Source organism: Macaca nemestrina, chromosome 12 (genome assembly GCF_043159975.1).
Source record: "Macaca nemestrina isolate mMacNem1 chromosome 12, mMacNem.hap1, whole genome shotgun sequence".
Lineage (NCBI taxonomy): Eukaryota > Metazoa > Chordata > Mammalia > Primates > Cercopithecidae > Macaca > Macaca nemestrina.
The window spans coordinates 49,011,047-49,031,437 of NC_092136.1; the positions used below are offsets into that span (position 1 = coordinate 49,011,047).

The 20,391-nt window shown below is 35.5% G+C and overlaps 1 protein-coding gene and 1 long non-coding RNA gene across 6 annotated transcripts in view; one reads left to right on the forward strand and one right to left on the reverse strand.

Moving 5' to 3' along the window:
• LOC105486943 (SRY-box transcription factor 6) overlaps nucleotides 1-20,391 on the forward strand; it is an 806,217-nt gene that overhangs the window by 16,725 nt on the left and 769,101 nt on the right. For all 5 annotated transcript variants that reach the window (XM_024794517.2, XM_071075039.1, XM_071075037.1 and 2 more), the window contains exon 3: nucleotides 5,824-5,995. The gene's annotated coding sequence lies outside the window, so the exon portion shown is untranslated. The remainder of the gene's footprint in view (nucleotides 1-5,823; nucleotides 5,996-20,391) is intronic.
• The window catches only part of LOC139357502 (uncharacterized), a 125,895-nt gene that overhangs the window by 14,168 nt on the left and 91,336 nt on the right, over nucleotides 1-20,391 (reverse strand). The window lies entirely within an intron of this gene.

Genomic DNA, 20,391 nt, shown 5'->3' on the forward strand with positions numbered 1-20,391 from the left:
GTGGCTGCTTGTCAGTTGTGAAGGGATCTTTTCCAGCAGACCCATCAGCTCTCAAGTTTCCCCCTTGGGGAAGAAAAAAAGTTCCCCGTGTCCCATGATCTTGTATATACCTAATCCTGTCACCCATAGCCATCAGCAAAGAGTGCAAGGCAGATTAATCCAAAGAGAATAGTGGTTAGCATCCCATAGTGCCAAATCCATTTTTAACCAATATAGACTTTTCTAAGTGGGGCCTCTAACACCCTAAATCTTAGGAGGGACTCTAAGCTTCCTAAGTTGGGCCTTGAACCTAAGTTTAATCAAGTGTCCTTGCCTTTTATTAGAAGGGCCTTTAACCTTCTCTATCTTAGGAGAGATTGTCCTAAGTTGGGCCCCAGGCCCAATCCCGTCCTTCACCTGGGTAAAATGTACCCCACCACTTACCGAAAGTTGGCCAATTGGTGCTACAGTCTATTTCCTTTGAGTTGGGGATCTCCTCAGTATAGTCCCTTTGTGGTTCACCAGAAAGATGTTACTGGACTTTTCTCAGTTTTAAGGTTTTATCCCTTAAAATTTTCTCAACTTTGAAAAGTTGCTGATAGGAAAACTCAAAGTTGATAATATTTTGTTTGACAGCTTGTTTCCTCATGGATATTTTGTTTGTGATTATGTTTTTATATTGCATACATAAAAATTATTCATATTTTATGCAGTATTTCCTATTTCATATATCAGTATTTCATTATGTTTTTATAATTTACTAATGTTCCATGATTTAAACTAGTCTAAAGTGTTTTTGTTTGTTTGTTTGTTTGTTTTTTTGAGACGGTTTTGTTCTGTTGCCCAGGCTGGGGTACAGTGGTGCAGCCTCTACCTCCTGGGATCAAGCAATCCTCCCACCTCAGCCTCCTTAGTAGCTGGACTACAAGCACATACCACCTTGCATGGCTAATTTTGTTTATTTTTTGTAGACATGAGGTCTCAATATGTTGCCCAGGCTAGCCTTGAACTCCTGGACTCAAGTGATCCTCCAGCCTTGGCCTCCCAAAATGTTGGCATTACAGGTGTGAGCCACTGTACCTGGCCTGGTGTGAAGTTTCTAAAGTTTATACTAACCTTAAATATTCTCCGATATGCCTTGATTATATCAAGGTACAGAAAACTTTACTAAACATTTCTAGGTGATACGTAAGAAAGCATGTTTACTAATTAGTAAATTATATCAAGAAAATTTGTCAAAAACTTGGAAGCAGGCAAAACTGATAACTGGGTTTTCTTTCAGGGGAATGCTGAATGTGTAGGGACTCTCCAGGGATTATCTGATTCTAAATGAGTGTGTACTTTTGATCATCTTTGATTGACTAGGCTATTTTACAACTCTGTAGGGATAAAAGAGAAATTTTATACATCTGAAAAGGATGCAAATGATTTTGGCCCATAACAATGTAAATGATTCCTATTCTTGGCAATGCAAATGGACTTTATCCAGTAGAGAATACAAATTTCTGTAAGTCAAATTCTATAATGAATTGGTTTTAACTTACTGGTTTCCTCATTAATTACTCAGTTAAGTAAACTCCTTGACACTTAACATTTTGACTCATGCTGTTTTTATATTTATATGACTTATAGTTTTACAGTTTTAGAAATTATATTTTAAAATTATGTACCTGTGTAATAAGTAGTTATATAAGTATAATTAAGTAGTTAATTATAAACGTATACCTTTGGATTTCTCTCTCTCTGTCTCTCCCTCTCTCTTTTTTTTAATTTTAAAAATAGAGGAAAGGTTTTGCTATGTTGCCCAGGCTGGTCTTTAACTCCTGTGCTCAAGTAATCTACCCCCCTTAACTTCCCAGAGTGCTGAGATTACAGGCATGAGCCACCACACCCAGCCTATATATGTGGATGTTTTAAAGTACCTATATGATGTGCTGAAAAATAAGAAAACAGCATTTCTTTTTAAAATGAAGAGTAATATTTTCCATCGTCACAAACAATGCATGTACACTGAAGATAAATTAAAATATATTCAGAAGCAAGAATAAAATTTAAAAATAAAAACATTTATAATCTCACCACTCAGGAATAGTAATCACTATTAAGACCTTGGAATACAGTGTTTCAGACTTGTTTCTTGGCATATATGCAATTTATTTCTGAACCAGGATCATATGTACATACTGATTTAAAAAATTTAAATACATAAATGAACATGTTTTGGCTGGTATTTTTTGAAGATTACATTTCAGCATTCCTGAAGAGGGGGTCAACAAAGCTTCTTGTTAGCTATTTTAGCTGTAATAACTTTGCAGGTGACATGTTATTATTTTAGAAATGAAAGCATAAATGGTCACATTAAATCACCAAATATGGAAGAAATTCAAGCAAAATATTTTAATTCTCTAAATCATTAGAGGTGTCCATTGTGTATGGGATCTTAGAAGTCTGCTTGTATGTATATCATGAGGAATGAAATTTTTTTTATAAAAATTGTTGTTTGTTTTGTTTTGAAAAGGAAGCCTGCATGGAGGTTACTGGGGGATTGAGGATGGGGAGGAACTCAAGACTACAAAGGAAATGAAGCCTGGAACATCAGTATAGGAAAGCAGTCCTATCTTAGCTGTTAACATTTAAAAAGCCCTTTCAAGGACTAAAGAAATAAAGGCTACAAATGTCTGGAGCTTGAAATGGCTTTTATACTTTTGAACCTGTTACAAAAAGCTTTTCTTAGAACTCTCCTTCTTTTCCCTCCCCTAAAACAAAATGGTTGGAAAAGAAAAAAAAAAAAAGAAAAACAGGAAAAGAACAGATATAAAGGATGTTGCCATAGCTTATTTTACGTTTCTGAGCCAGAAGAAAAGCTTAAAAAAAAAAAAAAAAAAAAAGAACAAAGAGGAAGAGTTGCCATATTTTAAAGTCTGAAGGAAACGAGGAGAATAAGTGGTTATATCCTTGAATTTTTGTGAATTGTGTATAGCTCAAATGTAGGTGCATTTCTAGAAGGAATCAATACTTCTTGATTGTGCTACTGCTAAACTTGTTTACAAACAAGCTGCAAAAAGTAAGAGAAAGAGGGTAGTGTGTATTGAGACTATTCTGTTTTTAATACAGTAATTGAACACAAACGTTCTATATGTGTCTTCATGAAGAATAAGTTTCAAAAAGACGTACGAAGGACATAGGTTACCAATTCTTATACAGTTCCTCTCCAAACAGCCAAGAATGATTTTCCTTCCTTGTTTTATGATTTATTCATTGTTTTATTATCAAAGAAATAGAAAAATGAATAACATTTGGTGACTTGTAGATTTTTTTCTTTTAGCATTATAAATCAAGATTTCAGAAGAAATCCTAGTTCTTTCTAATGGAGTCTAACTCTCTGAAATTAAAAACTTAAAAAGTTCTGTAATATAATATGAAAGTTCTACATTTTAGTCTCATTACTGATATTGATATGATCTTGGCGAAGTCACCTAACTTCTCACAGAGTCAAACTAGTTTATTCTAAGTTTCTTCCATCTGTAATGCTCTGTGATTCTATGAATTTAATAAATATGAAAGTAATCTTAAGGATAAAACCACATTTAAAAAACAATTTAGCAAAAATATTCCTAATTTCAAATATTTTAATTCATAATATAAAATGAAATTTTAGTATAACCATACATTTTATTTTTTGAATTATATTTTGATGAAAACATAATAGACATACAGAAAAGTATACAAATCATAAGCGTATATAGCTCATTCATCACAAAATGAACATATCTGTATAACCACTACCTGGGTCAAGAAATAAAACATTTTCAGTGCTGCTGACTCCTTCCTTCCCTCCCAATTACTATGACCCTCTCAAAGGTAACTATCCTGACTTTTAAGAGCATAAATTAATTTTTTTTTCTGTTTTCGAGCTTTATTTAAATAGAATCATACAGTATATTTTTTATATCTAGCTTCCTTTACACAATGTCATATTTATGAGAATCATTATTGTTTTATAGTAGTGGTTGGTTCATTTTATTCTATATAGTATGCCATTGTATGAGCTCATTTGTCGATGGGTATGTGAGTTGTTTCCAGTTTTTGACTTATTATGAATGACGCTGCTATGAACATTTTTGTATATTTTTTTATATAAATGTGCATGTGTTACTGTTGGGGATATGCTTAGGAGTAGATAATGATGCCAAAAGGTTTTCCAAACTGCTTGTACCAATTTATACTCCCATATGCTCAGACCATAAAATTTGAACTGTTCCTTTATGACCATTGAAATGAAATGATCACTAATATGAAGCAAGTGAACTTTCTCAGAAGAAAATGATATATGGGTACTGACCAGCCTTACTAATGCCTTTTTTTGTTTTGTTTTAGAGATGGGTTCTCTCTATGTTTCCCAGGCTGGCCTCCAACTCCTAAGCTCAAGTGATCCTCTGGCCTCAGCCTCCCTAGTAGCTGGGACTATAGGTGCATACCACCACACCTGACTACTAATGCATTTTTTTTTTTTTTTTTTTTTCCCCAGACAGAGTCTTGCTCTGTCACACAGGCTAGACTGCAGTGGCACAATGTCGGTTCGTTGCAACCTTCGCTTCCCAGGCTGAATCAATTCTTGGGCCTCAGCCTCCCAAGTAGCTGGGATTACAGGCATGCACCACCATGCCTGGATAATTTTTTGTAGTTTTAGTAGAGACAAGGTTTCACCATGTTGGCTAGGCTGTCCCTGAACTCCTGGCCTGTACTTGATTCTCCCACCTTGGCCTTCCAAAGTGCTGGGATTGCAGGCATGAGTCACTATGCCTGGCCTCTGATGCTTATTTAAAAAAACATTATAGTACTATTCTTTGGAGACTAGAACTTCGGAATTTCTTACTACCTATCATTTGATACAGGGAAAAGCAGTTGATTTTTTTTTTCTTTTTTGCTAATTTTTGTTCCCTCAACTGAGAGTAGTTGGAAAAAAGTAAAACTTCAAAACCATTAAACTATTGTTTTTATCTGTTTTTTACTTCCTTGCTAAGCAGTGTTTTAATAATAACAAACATCTTTAGCTGTTACAATGTTTTTGAATATATAGTACTTTTTGCTTTGAGTAGAGAGGAAGTTAATGTTTATTATCTGTTCCTACAATGTTTCTGTTCCTCTTTTATTCCCCACTCCTCTTTTTTTCTTTCTAATTCTCATTGAAAGTTTAAGTTTTCATTAAGGACCTTGCTTCCTGTGGGCTATCCACAACACATTAATCATAAACTATTTCTTTGGGGAAAATAAAACACCAAAAACTAACTTAACTATAAAAATCTTATTTATTATAGCAAGACAGTGCTATTCTACAGAAATATAATCTGAGTCACAAATGTGAATCACGTATGTAATTTAAAAATTTCTAGTAGTCATACTAAAAAAAGTGAAAAGCAACAGGTGGAATTCATGTTTCTAATGTATTAGAACCCAATATATCAAAAATAGTATTATTTCAGTATGTAATTGTAAAAATTACTAATGAGAGATATTTTAGATTATATTCTTCAAAAATCTGGTGTGTACTTTATACTACAGCCCTTCTCAATTAAGGCTAGTCATATTTCTAGCACCCAAGAGCCCCGTGTGGCTATTGGCTATCCTGTTGGACAATGCAGGTTTAGGCTTTCCATAACAGAATGGGAGCAGGTCCCATGCTGTACAAGGTAAACATGATTTTCTCATGCTTTTAGTAACATTCCACTGTAATATGCTCTAATAGTGGGTCATTAATCTATGTTTGACACAGGATTTTTTAGTTTCTAGAGTAGGAAAGGGCTCCAAAGTACTGAAATTTATTTTTTGAAACTTTTCCAACAGGACTGTTTTGCCAGATTCTAAATGACAACTTTTAAATCAGAGCCTTGAAATCTACAGAAGTCCAGTATATACTGAGGTAATTTACTTATTCTAATGAGCAGCAGCAAGAGACACATCTGGTAGACGTAAAAGACCTAATGAAAATTAAAAGACACAACATTTGGAACAACTGGTAGGTAAATAACAAAGGTATTTGTAATAACCTCTTTCTTATGAGGGAAATTTTTCTGAGGGAAAAACAATGAACATGACATTGTATGAAAAGAACTTTGAAAGTTTAGTAATTTTAGGGAAGTTGGAAATCAAACAAAAGTTCCATAGAAGCAGATGTTTTTTTTTTCCATACAACAATGCTGTACATAATTTCTTGTTCACTAGGATAGTCTACATAAACCTATTTGAACTATAAGATAGCTCAACTAATTATCATTTGTAGTAATAAATAGTGTTGCAATGCTAAAAGTAAAATAATTTGTATTTTATTATTTCTAATACTTTTGAAAAATTATGTAGAATTCTTTGGAAGATGAGGAAGGAGTTAAATGGAGACATAGATGTTTTTAACAATTAAGTGATTCATGATGGAGGTTATTTTTTCTAGTTTTTTATTATGCAAATTAAAAAACATATTCACACATGGGTAGAATCGTGAGTATGAACACCATGTGCTTAGTGGGGAAGTAAAACGTTTTTGGCAAAGAAAAGTTGGATCACAGTTTTCTCCATTGGTCATCACATGACAGGAGCAACTTGAGATGATTTAGTAGCTACTTGATTTGAGTTCTGCAGGAGTGGAAGGAGCTGGGGAAGTGTAGTTGTGACAATGTAGACTGCATTGCTTCATGGATTGAGTAAATTGGTACATGGTTTAGTGTTTTGCAGACCAGTGACTGAATTCTGGAAGTAGGCAGTGTAGGATTCCTGGGTTTGGCTGTTCCTTCTTTTATCTTTTATCTATTAACTCTAGATACTTTGCTTGGTTTCTTGTTTAGTTTCAACATTGTGCAAATTTTTTACTTGTATGAATTTTAGAGTTACTAGCTATTAAGAAAACTTAAATTTTTAGGAACAATGTATGATTTCTCCTTTTTAAAATTTATTATTATTTATTTATTTTTCCACAGCAGCAAATGTATGATTTCTCTAAGCAGGCATATTCTGAATGTATTATCCATATGAAATAAAATGTTGTTTATATTGTGAAGTAAATGATTTATGTAATGTAAAATAGAGGACTATTTTGTCTATATTCTCAAATTTTTCTTTTAAAAACAATTTAGTAAAAGATTTTGGTAATCTAATGCATTGTATACTACCATTATAATTGTACTTTTTTCTAGTTTTATATTAGCTTGTAAATGCTTGTTAAATTTTTTTTCTGATATTTTTGGCCGCCTCATACTTGCAGAAAATTTCTTAGGTATAGTTTGGATGCGCCTATTAGCATAAGGCCATGTGCTGTCTAAGAAAAAATCTGATTCAGAAATCAGAAAGTCTGGGGTCACTGTGGCTCTGTCAGTTAATTCTGTGTCACCTTGGGCTAATCACTTGTCTTTCTGGATTTCAGTTTTTTATTTGTAAAACAAGAGAGTTGGCTAGATGATTTCTAAGATCCTTTAAGGTGGCAGCATAATATAGTGGAGAGAATATTTGTTTGGAATCAGTCACACCTGGCTTTCATTCATTCACAAGTATTTATTGACAGCTATTATTTATTGTTCCAGGCATGGGAAATATAACAATTAACAGTATAAATAATTGAACTAATTAGTCTCTGCCTTTATGGAGCTTATATTCTAGTTTGGTAGACAACAAAAAGACAACTACATAAAACGATTATAAAATACAATAAGTGCCATAAGGAAAAAAAGAGACTCTGACAGTATGATGTGGGTCTGCCTCAAAGGGTAGTGATTCAGGGTAAGATGGGGCTAGCTAGGTAATTAATGGGGAAATGGTTTAGGTAAAGGGAACAGCGTGTGAAATGGCCTTGAGGCTGAAAAGAGCTTAGTGTGTTCTAGTAACTAAGAACATGAATAGACAATTCTCAAAAAGATATACAAATGACCAACAAACATATGAAAAATGCTAATGATCAAGGAAATGCAAGTCAAAACCACAATGTGATACCACCTTACTCCTGCAAGAATGGCCATAATTAAAAAAAAAAAAATAGATGTTGGCTTGGATGTGGCGAACAGGGGACACTTCTACACTGCTGGTGGGAAGGTAAAACTAGTACAGCCACTATGGAAAATGGTGTGGAGATTCCTTAAAGAAGTGAAAGGAGAACTACCATTTATTCGATCTAGCAATCCCACTACTGGGTATCTACCCAGAGGGAAAGAAGCCATCATATGAAAAACATACTTGCACTTGCATGTTTACAGTGGCACAGTTCACAGTTGCAAAATCATGGAACCAACCCAAATGCCCATCACTCAATGAGTGGATAAATAAACTGTGGGGTGTGTGTGTGTGTGTGTGTGTGTGTATGGAATACTACTCAGCCATAAAAAGGAATGAATTAACAGCATTTGCAGTGACCTGGATGAGACTGGAGACTATTACTCTCAGTGAAGTAACTCAGGAATGGAAAACCAAACATCATATGTTCTCACTGATATGTGGGAGCTAAATTATGAAGATACAAAGGGATAAGAATGATACAATCGACTTTGGGGATTTGGAGGGATGCGTGAAAGGGGGATGAGGGATAAAAGACTACACATATGGTGCAGTGTATACTGCTTAGGTGATGGGTGCACCAAAATCTCACGAATCACCACTAAAGAACTTACCCATGTAACTAAATACTACCTGTACCCCAATAACTTATGGAAAAAAAGAAACAGATAACATTTTGAGGTAAAAAAAAAAAAGACAATCAGTATTTACTAGAGTATAGTGAAAAGAGGGGAGACTGGCATAAGGTGGGGTTGGAAAGATAGGCAGAGCTTTTAGATCATGAAATGAAGTTTGGATTTAATCTTAAGTGCCATTTTAAGATTTTATCTTAAAAGTAAGCCATTGTAGGGTTTTCTTTTTGAAACAGCGTCTCGTTCTGTCGTCCAGGCTGAAGTACAGTAGCGCGATCGTGGCTAACTGGAGCTTCCATCTCCGAGGCTCAAGTGATCCTCCTGTCTCAACCCCCCAGTAGCTGGGACTACAGGCCCACCATGCCTGGCTAACATTTTTTTCTTTTCTTGTAGAGATGGGGTTTCATCATGTTGCCTAGGCTAGTCTTGAACTCTTGGACTCAAGTGATCCACCTGCCTTGGCCTCTCAAAGTGCTGGGATTACAGATATGAACCACTGTGCCTGGCCTGCTGTAAGGCTTTTAGCGGGAGAGTGACTGATTTGATGTCTTAAGACATTTACTCTTATTACAGTATGGAGAATGGATTGGAGGAGGTCAAGAGTAGAAGTGAAGCTGTTACATAGTTCAGGTGAGAAATAATGAGAAGCTGTTGCATAGTTCAGGTGAGAAATAATAATGCGTAGTTCAGCTGTTGCATAGTTCAGGTGAGAACTGGGTTAAGGTGGTAGAGGTGGAACTGAAGAGATATGGAGCAATTCAAGATATATCTTAGAATGAGAAACAACAGGACTTGCTGATGGATTAGAATTGGGGATAATGCAAAGGAAAATAAAAAGACGGCTCTTAGGTTTCTGGCTTGAACAACTTATGGACAAATTTTCTGTTTACCCAAATGGGAGGAGACAGACAGATTCAGGTGGGTAGGCATCATGATTTATTTGTTAATTGTTTTCTTTGGACACAGTAAATTTATAATGTTTTTGAGATATATATGTGGAAATACCAAGAAATACAGTAGATAGACAGTCAAACCTGAAACTCACAGAAGTCATGGCTAAGTATAGATATATCTGACAGTTATCAATATAGGGATGGTATTCAAATACATGGGAATGGATAAGATCATCCAGGAAAAGAGATATATTTCAGAGGGCTCTGACCTGAGTCCAAGGAACCCTATAACTTAAAAGTCAGGTAAAAGAGGTAGATTCAGCACTGGAGGCTAAGAGGTAGTAACTCTTAATAAGGATGAAATAAACCAGGAGATACAGTATTTGGAGGGCAAGAGAGGTCAGGGTTTCAAGAAGGAGGAAGTTGATGATTTTGTTGAATGCTGATGAGAAATGAAGATAAGCACAGAGAAATGGCTATTGGACTTGGCAATGTTTGATTTGAGTTCTGGCTTGTCCACTTATTAGTTGTATGACCTTGAACACTTCATTTCACATCATTGAGTCTTACTTTTCTCACCTTCTCAAAAGGTACTTCTCACATGGAGTTATTCTAAGGATTGATCAACTAACACATATTTACTTGAATACTACCTGAAAAATATGGGACGCAGAGTTGATATTAATTCTTTTCTTCTCTAGTTTTATGATACTTTTAGAAACTTTGAATAGGGTACACCTATCCCTCCCTTCAAGATGTTAATTTGTTTTGGAAAATTCTGCTCTTTAGTGAAAAGCTATAAAAAGAAAATATTTTCATTAATTTTAATAGGAAAAATTATAATGCATTTTATACCAACCCAAGATACCCTCTCTTTTCACAGAAAAATATGGCATTTGGTGAATAATGAAAGCAAGCTTAAATAAGTAATAAATAGCATTTGAAAGTAAATAAATATAGATTATACATAAATTATAAAGTAATAAAGTTTTATCATATTTGCTGAATGAATTAAAGAATTGATAATGGATGGCTGGTAGAGGAGGAGTGTGAGATGTTCATTCTTTGGAAGGTGCCTTCTTCTTTCTGTACCATTTTCTGCATCAATTTTTTTTTAGACTTTTAGGAGCTCATGATTATCTTGGCTAAATGAACTTAACTTGAAGTTATAGCACAGAAAGTTACTGTGTTAGGCCATTTTTGCATTGCTTTAAAGAAATACCTGAGACTGGGAAATTTATAAAGAAAAGAGGTTTAATTGGCTTACAGTTCTGCAGGTTGTACAGAAAGCACGGCAGTGGCATCTGCTTAGCTTCTGGGGAGGCCTCAGGGAGCTTTTTCTCATGGTGGAAGGCAGAGGGGGAATAGGCTTCTCACATGGTGAGAAGGGAGCAAGAGAAGGGGGCAGGTGCCACACACTTCTTTTTTTTGAGACAGAATCTTGCTCTGTTGCCCAGGCTGGAGTGCAGTCGCATGGTCTCAACTTACTGCAACCTCCACCTCTTGGGTTCAAGTGATTCTCGTGCCTCAGCTTCCCAAGTAGCTGGGACTACCAGTGCTTGTGGCCATGCCCAGCTAATTTTTGTCTTTTTAGTGGAGACTGGGTTTTGCTATGTTGGCCAGGCTGGTCTTGAACTCCTGACCTCAAGTGATTTACCCTTCTCAGCCTCCCAAAGTGCTGGGATTACAGGTGTGAACCAACATGCCTGGCCAGGTGCCACACACTTTTAAAAAAACAATTCTCATGAGAACTCACTATCACAAGGACAGCAATAAGACATTCATGAGAGATCCGCCCCCATGACCCAATCACCTCCCACCAGGCCCCTCTGTCAACGCTGGGATTTACATTTCAGCATGAGATTTGGACGGGGATAAATATCCAACTGTATCAGCTACTTTTAGAGTTGTACAAGATGCCACTTCTTCATTCTATATTGGCAATGCAAAACATTTTGGGTCATTTAAACATGGTACACAATGCATATTTTTCCAGATGATATTCTCTGACTAGAAGTTGTGTTGAGTCAATTAGTAAGTGTTTTGCCAGAAAGTAATGTCAAAACATCACATCTTATAGTATATTTGTTTAGTGAATTTTTTTTTGTGTGAAAAAGTTATTATTCTGGGGAGAAAAATATGTTACCTGAAAAGTAATAAAATTTGTCTAGAGCCATTTTAAACTAATAAGTTGCTATCCGGTGTAAGTCTTTATTTACCAATCATCTACCCCACGCATGGCTATGTTAGGCTCTATAAGGATAAAGAAAAAGTTTATAATTTAATGAGTAGCTTTCAGCAGGCAGAGTTTTTAGGTAATTCTTAATTATAAAGGGAATTAGCAAGAAGGTAAAAGCCATTTATTAGTGAGATCTCTCTCTAATAATGCAAAATACTTCCTTAATTGAACAAAATTTGAAAGCATAAGATACATTGTCTGGAAATGAGAGAATCTTTTCTCTCTACATTTTTGTTTTTACAAAAAATGTAGGTATATTTTTAAACTATGTGTTTTAATTTTTTAATATTTACTTTTACTTGGCACCTATACCCTCAAACTATCAAACTACCTTGTGGGGAATCATAAAGCCACTTTGGCAGATGCATAGGAATGTGGATGCATCAGAGGACCACTGTCTAGGCAGGTCAAATCTTTATTTCATATTGAGCTTATACATCTAAGGCACATGTATTTCTTGGCAAAAATCTGAATTTTCTGCTGAAAGACTTGACATAAACAAACATAAATTCAATGAATTTCAAGGTTTCATTAGGTCTCTATGCCTTAAATATCCATGTATAACTTCTATTGGCATAGTACTTTCAAAGGAAATATATTTGGTAAATTACTTGTTTCCCCTTTCCAAACTATAAAGTTGTTATATGGTAGTTTTAATAAACTACTGTGTGACTGTTATTACTGTTTGCTGTTGGACATACCTTGGTCTCAGAGCAGTAACATGTGCAAATTGAAAATCAACCCAAAGACTTTCTTATCTGAATATTATAGACAGAGACTTAATTCTATTTCTCTCTGATTATTTTCTTTTTGTTTTGGTATTAGATTCAGTTCCCAGTTTAGTCACCCATCTGATGAAGGGGGTTTGTAGGCATCCCTAAATCTGAAAAAGTGGATTAAGATGAACTCAGGGGCATTCTTTACTTTGCTGAAAGTAATTCTGTGTGGCTTACTTCAATTTATTTACTTTTTTCTCCAGAATTACTGTAAAGGTTTTCTATTTCACTCATTACAGCACAGTGTTTTTCACATTTGAATAGACTGCATCAACATGAATTCTTTATAAGGACCTTAAAAACAAACTTTGCCAAGTCCCAGAATACAGAAGCGAATTCACATCCCAGTACTCAGCTGCCTCATGAATAAAGGAGAGCTTGTGCCTGACACTTTGAAGCTGTAGCTGTTAAACCATACAGAATATTTACCTCAATAAATCATTATAAGAAACTAAGGTACAATTATACCCACAGAGAAAAAGAATTCAAAACACTGATTTATGTGTTTCAGTGCCTATTCCCTTTCCCTACCATGTTTTGAATTTTATGTTTGTTTGTCATCTTTGGCTGTTCCTATGTATCTTTAAACTAATGGGTTCTGCTTTTTTTTTTTTTTTTTTTTTAACATTCCTCATTAAGTTTGTTATTTTTCTTTGACACACAGACATGATTTGCATAGTGTACTAAGTTTTACATTTAAAACTAACTATATCTCATTTCTTAAGGCTGAAAGAGAAAATGGAAAAAGTGACTAATTTATTTTAAATAAAACACTGCTTCTTTGCTTAATTTGTGAGCATTCGAACTGAAATTCCATATTAAGGATTTTAATTGGCATTTATTTTGGAGTACTACTGGGAAAGAGTAAATAACTGGCTTATAACTAGGAAATAGACCACTGCCTTTAAGATCCACTCATTATTGAATGATCTCGCGTATTTAAAGTGATAACAGTATTATGGAAAGGCACGTGTACTCACCAGTGTGCTTTTTTTTCATTCTAAAAATAAGAACAAAATCGAAAGATGAAAATAAACCAGTAACATAGAGAAAGAAATGACAGTGAACATGACAAAGAGTCAATGTGCAGATGGGATAATTTTTGCCTAGAATAATTTATTAGGGCCAGCCAGATATAGCAGAAAAAAATGGTTTTCTAATGGTATGCTATTAAAATAATAAAGTATATTAAAATGGCTAATTTATCACTTTAATGAAAATGTACAATATCTCAAATCCAAAAATCCAAACTCAAACTCCTTTCCCCCTCCAGACCCAACTCTGGAAATCTGGAGTGAACTTCCTCCTACCCCCTATATCTTAGCTTCCTCCACCCAACCCCTCTCTGCTTCTTGTTCTGCATGTTTGTTTTCCACTGCCCTTTTCTAAACATGACCCTTACTAGAAAATACCTCACACCTCACACACACACACACACACACACACACACACTATATATATATATATGTATATGTGTATATATATATATTTATTTATTTTTAGTGATAGTTTCTCACTCTTTCACCCTCATAGCTCACTACAGCCTTGACCTCCCAGCATTAAGTGATCCTCTAGCCTCAGCCTCCTGAGTAGCTGGGACCACAGGAATGTGTTACTATATCCAGCTAACTAAAAAAAACTTTTTTTTTTGGGTAGAAACGGGGTATCCTTTGTTGTCCAGGCTGGTCTCAAACTGGGGGCCTCAAGTGATCCTCCAGCCTCGGCCTCCCAAAGTGCTGGGATTACAGGTGTGAGCTACTTCACCATTCTCCTTTCATAGTATCTTATAGCATAAACGGACACAATAATGAGCCTTGCTAGTCTTACTGATTTAAACATTGGTCAAGATCAGATTTGCACAATCAAATTACAAATTCTCCATTCTGTAAATTTCCCCCTTTCAATTGGAGAATTGAATCCACTTACAGCTAGTGTAATTACTGATTAGGAGGAACTTACTTCTGCCATTTTGCTATTTGTTTTCTATGTGTCATTTCTTTGTTCACATTTCTCCATTACTACCTTCTTTTGTGTTAATTAGATATGTTCTATTGTACTATTTTTATTCCTTTCTCATTTCTTTTACTAAAATATATTTTGCTTATTTTCTTTGTTTTTTTGTTTTTTTTGAGACGGAGTCTCGCTCTGTCGCCCAGGCTGGAGTGCAGTGGCCGGATCTCAGCTCACTGCAAGCTCCGCCTCCTGGGTTCACGCCATTCTCCTGCCTCAGCCTCCCGAGTAGCTGGGACTACAGGCGCCCGCCACCTCGCCCGGCTAGTTTTTTGTATTTTTTTTAGTAGAGACGGGGTTTCACCGTGTTAGCCAGGATGATCTCGATCTCCTGACCTCGTGATCCACCCGTCTCGGCCTCCCAAAGTGCTGGGATTACAGGCTTGAGCCACCGCGCCCGGCCTATTTTGCTTATTTTCTTAATTATTTTCCTGAAGATTACAATTAACATCTTAGTATGTAACACTTTAGTTTGAATTACTACCAACTTAATTTCAATAGAATACAAAACTTTGCTTCTGTATAGCTCCATTCTTGCCTCTGAATGTTGTGATTGTCACAGATTACATCTTTATACATTGTATGCCCATCAACATATTTATTTATTTTTTCCTAGAGGTGGGGTTTTACTCCATTGCCCAGATTGGAGTGTAGTGGCACTATCATAGCTCACTGTAACCTTGAACTCCTGGGTTCAAGCCATCCTCCTGCCTCAGCCTCCCAAGTAGCTAAGACTACAGGTGCATGCCACTATGCCTAGCTAATTTTTACATTTGTTTTGTAGAGATGAGGTCTTGCTATATTGCCCAGGCTGGTCTTGAATTCCTGGCATTAAGTGATCCTCCTGCCTCGACCTTACAAAGTTTTGGGATTACAGGTGTGAACTACCACACCCGGTCTAAATGCCTAATTCTTTATGAATATAAGTGGAAGGGATGAAATATTAGATGATTTCTAGTTCCTTTTTTTTTTTTTTCTTTTTTGAGACAGAGTCTTGCTCTGTTGCCCAGGCGGGAGTACAATGGCATGATTTTGGCTCATTGCAACCTCCACCTCCCAGGTTCAAGCGATTCTCCTGCCTCAGCCTCCCGAGTAGCTGGGATTACAGGTGCCCACTACCAAGCCTGGCTAATTTTTGTATCTTTAGTAGAGACGGGATTTCACCATGTTGGCCAGGCTGGTCTTGAACTCCTGACCTCAGGTGATCTGCATGCCTCGGCTTCCCAAAGTGTTGGGATTACAGGCATGAGCCACCACGCCTGGCCTGATACCTAGTTTCTTTTAGTTTGCTTCATGACAAATAGATAGTTTTTCCTGTTAAATAATGTTTTAAAAAGTTGTCAGGAGTGTATTTGAATATTCTCACTGGAAAATTATTTAAATTTTCTTTCCCTTTCAAAAAAATTCCCTATAATTTGGTACCCTAGTTTATCCAGAAGGTAACCTAGTTTATTCAGAAGGTATCCAGAAGGCTGATTACTGAACTATGCTTTATAAAGCCCACTTATAAATTGAGTAGAATTCAGTTTAGATTAATTAATTTATACAACTGAATTTGGACATTCTATAGGTAAATATAATGCTCTACCCCTTCTTAACTTGTTACCTGTGTAATTAGGGAACTTCACTAAGCCTTATTCATTCCACATGTATTTGTTGAATATCTGGCATGTGCTAAGTCCTATGCTAAGAACCTGTTTTCTGACATCAATGTGAGCATAACAATACCTATTTTGCAGGATTATTGTGGTGGTGTATATAAAATGTTTACCAAAGTCCCTGATGCAAAGATGTTCAATAAATGGTTACATACTTTAAAAAAATTTTTTTAAAATAAAAGGCTGCTATTGTTTGCCTAGCTCGTTGTCACTCGGTTATCCATTTGGTCTTTTGCATTTTTTGCATTGTAATTAACAGTAGAAATGTAAGTGGGAGAATAGGGAATTTGTCTTATTTGTTACAATACTTTACACACAGTAGGTTCCATGTATTTCCAGAAGGGAAACTCATTGTAATTCTTGAAACAAAGTGAATTATTTTCAAGGAATGAAATGGAGATCATTTTAGCTGAATTGATTACAATATCTGGATTTAGGCTTTCTGGCAATCCAGAATAAATGAAAATCATAATATTTAATAAAAAGGAAGCATATGTGTTTCTTAAATTTTACAGACTTTTGTCTGTCATTCAACTCTAAAAGGAAGTTATTGCATTGTTCTTTATGTAACTAATTCTGAGTTTGATTGACAGTGCCTTTAGCAGCAGATTAGATTTGTTGATTTGACAAAGGAGCTGTTCAAAAGTGAAAGGTTAGATGGAAGTTGTGTTATTGGTAAGATAGGACATTTCACTGAGCTTTATTAATTCATTCTGCAAGTATTTGTTGAGTACCTGGGAGTGAGAGAAAAATAGAAAAGTGTAGGTGTATGAATACTATTTGCAAGGTATATTAGACAGTGGTACTACTGAGAGAAATACAAATTCTTCTGTGTTGTGACTCACAAGTGATGCTCCATCGGTAAAATTTTAAAACATAAGCTATCAGGTTTAAGCACATTGTAAAAAATGATGAAATAACAGACACAAAAGCACAAATAAATGTTTATAATTGGTTTGTTTTTGATGAGAGAGAGGAGTAAAAGCCAGGTATATTGTTGTTTTACAGCATTCAGGACAGTGTCATCCCCCTTTACTTTCTATTTCTAATTTATATTATTATGAAATACTTTGACAAACTGAAAAGCAAAAACTGTCTTTGTAATTTAAAGAAGCCTTTGTATTTAAAAAAATTTTTTGGACTAGAACTTGGTACAGAGGTCTCTATCTCGAATGTCTTTTTCATAACAAATATTCAAGAGCCATTTTTTAATTAGATGAAAATTTAAAAGAATGTTTCTGGCAATGGCAAGACATCATACATTCATAAAAATAATAAAATGTTTTCATTGCCAGGTGTTCTGATAATCTTACATGAACCAGTTTACAAGTGTAATTTGATCATTTAGCATCAGTGTATATGGAATAATTGGAGATACCCTCATAGACGTTAGTTCATATTTATAAATTATGTATTTTTTATTTCATGTATCACACTGATCAGTGTGATTTGATCATGTAGTAAACCATGCTATGCATATACTATGTAACTTATTAAAGTACAAACATATAAGATACATTTAAAATGCTGTAATAAATTCAAATTTCCTACCATTTGTCATTTGACAATAATTGTTTTATTCATTTATTTATTTGCTAAATGTTCAAGGCAAATGTATTCCTTAAAGATATGTGTGGGGAAGAATTTATATATATACATATGAAGGATTATATATATATATATGAATAATTATATATATGTATATATATTTTAGGTAGTTTCTTCTTTGACATGGACCATTTCAGTTGGGATATAAAATACAATATTCAGGATTTTTCTTCCCTTGTTCATAAAATATTACAGTACAACACAGGCTTTCTGAAGGTGCCTGGGACATCAAACACCTTCAGAAGATTTGGGACTCAGGAAAGAAGGCTGGCCAGTGGGCTTGGAATGGGGAATTTTCCAAATTCTCCATGGCTAAAGGGAATGAGAGGATACTAATGGGAAAAAGTGACTGAATTTCAGAGCTAGCCAGTGTCCTTGGACTGCAAGAAGGTCTGGAAATGGAGGGTTCTGATGTTTGTAGGAGTGTTTTCCAGTGGTCTGACTCAGAAAACATATAGAGTAAATTTAACAATTTACATAGTCACCAAGTTTTCCCTAAGTAGCATTCTCATTACTTGCTGGTACCTGGATGCATGCTGTATTTCATAGAAAGGTTTAAGGAATTCAGAGAAACTACCTGTTGTAAAAAAGACCAGTAGAGGATTAAAAAAATATGTTCTGTAGTAAGTGATTGGAAATTACTTATTTCTATAGGTTGATATAAGATACCTGAATCTAATCTTTGGGTCCTGAGTAAAATGATCACAATCATTTTTGACAGTGTTTTCCCATTGTCCCAATACTTTTAAGCTATTCAGCTTTATATCCTCTCCTTTCAGCTACCTAAATTGTTGGTATTAAGAATCAGAAGTGTTTACTATTCTGTGCTAAATTAGTCCAAGTGATTTCCATCCAGAGATACAGAAATAAAAATTTGTTAACTCTATTTCCAAAATTGTACTTCTTTGTGAACTGCATTGATATTAGGGTGGTATCAGAATTCTATGGTATTGTGATACACATGCTTCTCTGAATATCTCAATCATAAAGAACAAGAGGAGTGCCAATTCTTCTTCTTCCCACATGTGTTATTTCATCTTCATTCTCTAAATGCAGAGTATACTATGGAAAATATCTATAAAGTTGCATATCTTTTTTTTTTTTTGAGATGGAGTCTTTCTCTGTCGCCCAGATTGGAGTGCAGTGGCACAATCTTGGCTCACTGCAAGCTCTACCTTCTGGGTTCATGCCATTCTCCTGCCTCAGCCTCTCAAGTAGCTGGGACTACAGGCGCCCGCCACCACGCCTGGCTAATTTTTTGCATTTTTAGTGGAGATGGGGTTTCACTATGTTAGCCAGGATGGTCTCGATCTCCTGACCTTGTGATCCACCTGCCTCAGCCTTCGAAAGTGCTGGGATTACAGGCGTGAGTTGCATATCCTTTTAATAGCAGCACTCTGAGGGGTGGAATTAGGAGGTGAAGGAAAGAAATGAGAAATTTTTATTTTATACTTCATATTCTTCCATATTGGTTTTCTATTTAAACCATGAACATGTCAATTCTAAAAACTTGTCACTTCTTTTTTATCCATGATTAAATAGGTGTAATAGTAACAATAGTTACTGCTTATTAAGTACTTTTTCTCTACCAGTCCTTTAGCATAATTTTTATTTAATATTCACAAAAATCCTGTAAGATAAGAATAAAAGTTCCCATTTTACCTAAGAAACAGATTCAGAGTGTTGATAAAACGTATCTATGGGCATACTAATACTAAATGGCAGAGCAAAGAACTAAATCCAGGTCTCTCTGAGTCCATGCTTTTCATGTCTACACTACAAAGGCATTGTTCACCCTAATTCCTTTGGATGGCAAGAAATCTGTTTGTATGAATGGTAATGATTGTAGTCCTCCAAGAATCTTTTAATAATTAAGAAGACCAACTATTGACAATAAAGTAGTAAGTGTAACTAAGAGGCAAAAGAAAATTCCATGGACTGTTCTATCATGGGAAAAAGTCAGTTATTTGATTGTCAGGTATTTTTGAGTGTTGCATTGTATGTATTTTTTTAAACTAGGGCCTAGGGATTGATACCACATACCTTATGGACCTAGCAGGAAACAATTCAACTCAGAGGAAAGGATTTTAATGAAGAGGAACTACCTTCAAAGAGAGCAGGGTTAAGAAAACCAAAGGGAGCAGGATTAAGAAAACCAAGAAATGCTGGGGCACCCAGAGACCAGCAATAGCAGGAAGCCATTATCCTCCTCAGGACTGAAGGGATAAGAGGACTGAAATAATGTTATTGGAGTCTAGACCCCTAGAAGAGGGCCTGGTGGGCAGGAGTCATAGTTGTTCAGGTATTCTAACAGTACTGGAACTGAGACCCTAAAGTAGAGTGGGAGTGGAGAAGAAATACTCTGACTTTCTTTTACTGGTCTCCTGCATGTGCTTCCCATTGTCCAAATCCAAACAGAAGCTGGACCAGGAGACCAGATGATGCAGTCCATAGGGTCAGCCTCCCAGGGCTCTAAGTGGAGAATGAGTCTGGGAATGGGGCAAAGCAGATGGAGAATAACCAGTCCTGATGAACATTTCAGCTCCTTTTCCTTCTCTCCAGTCC